Genomic DNA, 6,160 nt, shown 5'->3' with positions numbered 1-6,160 from the left:
AACAGAATGATATGTCCGAAATCCTCGGTATGCTAAAAGAAATAGATTGCCACGAATGTGATGAAGAAGACGTTGATGAATGGATGAATATCGATGATGCAGCTCCAGGACACAAATCATGCAGGTCAGCGAGATTGTAAACGTCGTCACTGATAAGGATGACGCCGCCAGCATCTCACCAATCAGTGCTCCAGAAAGTGAAGATGAAAGTATACCAACAGCTTCTGAGGCGTTCACTTGTTTAGATACTGCCTTGCGATGGTTTGAAGCCCAAGATGAAAGTGACCAGTTTCAGATATCTGTAATGGAAAAAAGTACGTGACAGCTGCTCGTAAGCGTGTAGGCTTGCTTAGACAGACCAAAATAAATGATGTTTTTAAACGTTAATTTTGTATACTGTGTGTATTGTTCATGCAAAATGCCTATGTAATATGTATATGTTTTTGCTTAATAAACTGTGCCACATACTTCGTATTCCTACTGAAGTTGCCTTTGTATATTACTTTGTAATACTAAAAGAGATGCCTGTTTTTATGAATAAATTTACTGTACAATACTTCTTTTTGGCAAATAAACATGTACAGTTCGATTATCGGAACAAACCAGTTTTCCGAACACCCATGTCCCCCAATTACTTCGGATAATCGACGCTCTACTGTATTTATTAAATTCACACAGGAAAGGAATTCAGGTCCATCTGTTTTCTAACATGACCTACAAGATTTGGTTGTGAACTGTTTTTCCTTACCTTCAGCTGCGATTTCTTATCGCATTATTGCTTTTATTATTTTCGTTTTGTTAGTTCACTCTCTTGATATTTCTCAAATGCATAGTTATATATTTCATATATGGAACAGAAAATACATATAATTACAAATATGGAACTGTAACAATTATATACACAACAGAATTTCATTTATTATTTATTCCTTGGCATTCCACGTCTGAGGTCGGCATTTTAACACCACCACCCATTAATTGGGATTTAATTATTTCTTTTCCAATTAATATGGAAGACATTTTCGGGTTGTGAACAATCTTTGTATTAAAATAAAAAGCACTGGCGGCAACGTTAAAAGAAACTGGGGCGTCTCTCATCAAATGACTGACCTAATTCTGAAGTTTCCGAAAGTTATTGCAATTTTTTCTGAAAGTAGCAACGGCCCAAAGTTTTGGGTTGAACAGCAAATTTTTCAGTAAAATTTGTTACTGACGGTGAATTTAAATATGTATCCTTGCGGAAATTAGTATTAAATTCATTATCGTACTTCGTAATATTAAAATGATTGTAGGTTCTATCGCATTTCACAAAAAAAAAGGCTAAAGCGCATGAAATGGCGCACGCCAACTATAACAACCAGAAGAGCTTCCGTATTTAAGAAAACTCACAAAATTATGAATCTGCAGAGGAAGGACAGGTTTGTTAATGATGTATGGTTAAGCTTTAGGAGTATATTTCAAAGAAATAAAAGTCACTACTCCACACAGCGAACATTTGATCCTTAATATTTAAAACAAAACATACTCTACACGAACGCGCGATATTAAAATGCATGCACTGTTTACTAATAATAGTTCCAGTTGCAGATAATTAAGTAACAATCGAAGAAAGACCTCCTATGGTCATTTCATCTGTTCCGCAGAATTAATTAACATGAATCAAGCTAACCAAGAGAGACAAAAAAAGAGAGTAATAGAGCGGCGCCCGTATTTCACTGTTATTTGTACTAATTACACATTATGATCTTTGTATGATTATCGATATATTATCCAGAGATGTCTGGCATAGTTACATTACTTTGGGTAAATTCCATGTAATAATCTGTGACGTTATAGTGTTTTTGTGTGAGACAGATTTTGTGGCATATTCATTTCAAACTGTACCATGCAGTCTTGTGTGTATGTGCCTGTCTCTCTCTCTCTCTCTCTCTCTCTCTCTCTCTCTCTCTCTCTCTCTCTCTCTGTGTGTGTGTGTGTGTGTGTGTGTGTGTGTGTGTGTGTGAGAAAAGATAATTAAAGAGTGATTTTTTACCATCACAGAAAATTCCAAATTGCCATTGAGATATATCTGAGGGTGTTGCTAGCACCAACAAGGATAATGTGCATATAACTAACAGATATTCATCGTCTGTAGAAACACGTTTCGATGTATTATCGGCTTGGAATTATTCACAGATTATTTTTATAGCATTTACAGAAGTTTCATTTCTACAACAATTGCTTTTATTAAAAGCAACATGAGCAAGAGAATACCGATGTGAAAAGAGAAAAGTACGCTGTCTGTCTTAGAAGCTTCATCTCTGAAGAAAATTAAATTAGATCAATCGACCAGCTCAGAGGTAATACTTGACCTACACATTACTACTGAATACGAAATAGACAGATTAGAAACTGCGATACAGCTGCTGAGGACAGAATGTTACGCTTTGAAAATAAGTAACACAGTCCAGCAATCCAAGTATTGTGGAAGTAACTAAGCATTTAAATGCCTGTCGTAGGATTCGTCGAAATACCTTCGAACTATTTCTCGACCATTCCAGTCTCAAACAGCGTGAGGGGAAAACGAACCCTTCTATAATTCCTCATATTTTATTACGATGATCATTTCTTCCTCCGTAGGCTGGCATCGACAAAATATTTTCTCATTTGGAGACGAAAATTGTTGATTAAAATTTTATGAGATGGGATGATTTTCCCGCGATGAAAAACGGCTTTGTTTTAATGGGTGTCACCCCAGTTCGCTTATCATATCCGTGGCACTCTCTCCTGATTTCGTGATAATACAATACAAGCTGCCCGTTCAATTTCTTAGATACCTCCGTCCCTCCTATGTGATGCGGATCTTACATCACACAGCAGTACTCCAGAAGAGAGCAAACAACCGTAAGTGTAGGCGGTCTGTTTAGTAGATATGTTTTTTTTCTAAGTGTTCAGCCAAGAACTCGCAGTCTTGCCTTTACTTTCCCCACAAAATTATCAATTTTTATTTTTTAATTTTATATGTCATGTTAAGTAGGATCAAATTGAGAAGCAAGTGTCCATGTTCATGGAACGAGTAAGAACGTCAAAATGTAACAGAAGAGTAATAATAGATAACATGAAACTTATACGAAACCTATGCAGATGACAAGATATAGGGTTAGTTAAACACAATCAAAAAAGTAACACAATCAACAGCGTAACACAAGAATTAGTGCAATTTTATTTTTTCCAGGAGTTCCTCGACAGAATAGAAGGAGTGAGCCATGAGGAGACTCTTCTGTTTAGACTTGAAAGTAAGTGGATTAAGATTTTTGAATTCTCTTGGCAGCCTATTCAAAATGTATCCAGCAGATTACTGTACGCCTTTCTGCATGGGGGTCAAGGAGGTGCGTTCAAAAAGCAGATTGGATTTCTGTCTACCGTTAACTGAGTGAAAGCGGCTAGCTCGTGGGGATAAGCCGATATTGTTAACAGTAAACAACAGTAAATGAAATATGTATTGAGAGGCTAATGTCGGAATTCCCAGGCTACTGATCAGAGATCGACAAGGTTGCAAAACTGTTGTTTGAACCGCCCGTTTATGAGCCAAGAATGCTCCCTTTGAATAAGTAATATCATCCGTCACAAGTGAGTGAATAAAAGCAAAAAAAATGGTTCAAATGGCTCTGAGCACTATGGGACTCAACTGCTGAGGTCATTAGTCCCCTAGAACTTAGAACTACTTAAACCTAACTAACCTAAGTACATCACACACATCCATGCCCGAGGCAGGATTCGACCCTGCGACCGTAGCGGTCTTGCGGTTCCAGACTGCAGCGCCTTTAACCGCACGGCCACTTCGACCGGCTATTAAAAGCAAAGCACACTTCTTTTCGCGTTGATCTATCACTTATTCCAGATAAAACAGCATTTAGTTTTTGAACAAGATCCTGAACATGGACTTTCCACGACAGTTTACCATCTATCTGAACGACTAGGAATTTGAATTGTTCAGTGTCACTAATCATATGGCCATTCTGTGCAATGAAAATATCGGCTTTTATGGAACTGTGTGCTAGAAACTGTAAAAACTGAGTCTTACTGTGATTTAGCATCAATTTATTTTCTACAAGCCATGAACTTACTATGTCTCGCACTGGATTATTTGATACTGCGTCAATATTGCACCCAACATCCTTCACTATCAAGCTGGTCATCAAAACCTGTAATACTAGAAGGCTTGTCATTTACATACATAAGAAACAGTAGTCGTCCCAGCACTGACCCCTAGGGCACCCCCTCTGGCCATTAACTGTGCCCCTTTGGGATTGCACTTCATAGCTATTCTCAGTACTGCGCCGAATGACCTTCTCCTTTATGTTCTTAAAGTAAGAGGTAAACTAATTGTGAGTCACGCCCCTTACTCCGTAATGATCCAAGTTATGCAGTAATATTTCGTGATCAACACAATCAAACGCTTTATTCAGTCGAAGAAGACCAGCTAGCGTTCGTAACCTTTTATTTAATCCGGCCAGAGCCTCAAAGAGAAAAGAGAATACGCATTTTCAGTTGTTAAACCACTTCTAAAACCATTTGCCGGCAATTTATGTGAATTGAAATGATCAGTTACCCTTGAATATAAAGGCTTTCCAATAACTTTGGGAAACACGGACGGCACAGAAATAGCTCTAAAATTGTATACATGATCCTTTTCTTCTTTTTATAAAGCAGCTTCACTACTGCGAACTTTAATTGGTTAGGAAACTGACCATTCCGAAAGTAATAGATATGGCCAAGTACTGGACTGACATATGCAGAACAGTACTTCAGTATTCTGCTAGGTATCCTATCATGCCCATGAGAGTACTCCGTCTCCCCTTTGTCAGTGTCATGGAGGAGTATTTCAGATAACAAGCTCAGAAAGTCATGTGATCGTTCCGATTTAAGTTATTAGAAATTGTAATACCTAGGTATATGGTTGATGTTCAACACCAACAAATGCAAGACGAGGATAATGGAATGTAGTAGAATTAAATTGGCTGATGCTGAGGGAATTAGATTAGGAAATCAGAATCTTAAAGTAGTAGATGGTTTTTGCGATTTGGGGAGCAAAATAGCTGATGATGGTCGAAGTAGAGAGAATATAAAATGTAGACTGGCAATGGCAAGAAAAGCGTTTCTGAGGAAGAGAAATTTGTTAACATCGAGTATAGATTTAAGTGTCAGGAAGTCGTTTCTGTAGTTTACACAAGAAGAGAATAGAAGCTTTCGAAATGTGGTGCTACAGGAGAATGCTGAAGATTAGATGGGTGGATCACATAACTTATGAGGAGGTAATGAATAGAATTGGGGAGAAGAGAAATTTGTGGCACAACTTGACTAGAAGAAGGGAGCGGTTGGTGAGACATGTTCTGAGGCATCAAAGGATCACCAGTTTAGTGCTGGAGAGCAGCGTGGAGGGTAAAAATCGTAGAGGGAGACCAAGAGATGAATACACTAAGCAATTCAGAAGGATGTAGGTTGCAGTAGGTACTGGGAGATGAAGAAGTTGCACAGCATAGAGTAACATGGAGAGCTGCTTAAAACCAGTCTCTGGACTGAAGACCGCAATAACAACAAGTATTTAGTTAAATTTACAATCATTAAATTTGTGTGATTTATAGTATAACCAAAATTTAGAGGATTCCTTTTAGTACTCGTGTGGATAACTTCACATTTTTCATTATTTAGAGTCAAGTGTTTCAGTTTTCTTCTTCAGTTAAACAACAAATTAGACAGTGTTTCACACCAGGCCAGATTCTGTCTTACATCGATAGTTCTCCGGGTTCTGTCTCAGTGAAACGTCTTCCGGATTCACATTACATCACCGGTAATGACTGATTTCTGTAATCTCCAGAGGTGGGCTCACATCTCCTTCAACTGACTGGTTCGTTAAAACGCGACACATAAAAATCTTGCCACGAAGAAAAATGAGACACTTAAAGTAGTAAAGGAGTTTTTGCTATTTGGGGAGCAAAATAACTTATGGTGGTCGCAAGTAGAGAGGATATAAAATGTAGACTGGCAATGGCAAGGAAAGCGTTTCAATTAAGAAGAAAAATTTGTTAACATCGAGTATAAATTTAAATGTCAGGAAGTCGTTTCTGAAAGTATTTGTATGGAGTGTAGCCATGTATGGAAGTGAAACGTGGACGATAAA

The sequence above is a fragment of the Schistocerca piceifrons genome, chromosome 9, assembly GCF_021461385.2.
Source record: "Schistocerca piceifrons isolate TAMUIC-IGC-003096 chromosome 9, iqSchPice1.1, whole genome shotgun sequence".
Taxonomy (NCBI): Eukaryota; Metazoa; Arthropoda; class Insecta; order Orthoptera; family Acrididae; genus Schistocerca; species Schistocerca piceifrons.
Note: the sequence above shows the minus strand (reverse complement) of the source record.